We start from the raw sequence: 289 nt of genomic DNA, 5'->3' as shown, positions 1-289 counted from the left end.
CAGAACGAGAATGGAAGGGGGTGAGGAATCAGGTTTTTTTGTATGGAGAGAGAAAAGGGGTGTTTTCCGTTGTAATCGGGGTTTTTTGAGCAGAAAAAAGTTTTCGGGAGAGGAATCTGATGTGGCACCCCAACTTTCCTTCACTTTCCTTTTTAATTTTTTGCAAACCAAACATATGATTGTGGGGAAAAACAGTGAGTCAGCTTTCTGATAGGTCACTTTCTGCCCCTTTCTGTATTTTTTTGACCAAACAAACAGGCCCTAATAAGAATTTGAAAGAGTAACAAAA

The sequence above is a fragment of the Asparagus officinalis genome, chromosome 2 (genome assembly GCF_001876935.1).
Source record: "Asparagus officinalis chromosome 2, Aspof.V1, whole genome shotgun sequence".
NCBI lineage: Eukaryota > Viridiplantae > Streptophyta > Magnoliopsida > Asparagales > Asparagaceae > Asparagus > Asparagus officinalis.
The sequence above is the reverse complement of the archived record's forward strand: the minus strand, read 5'-3'. Positions refer to the sequence as shown.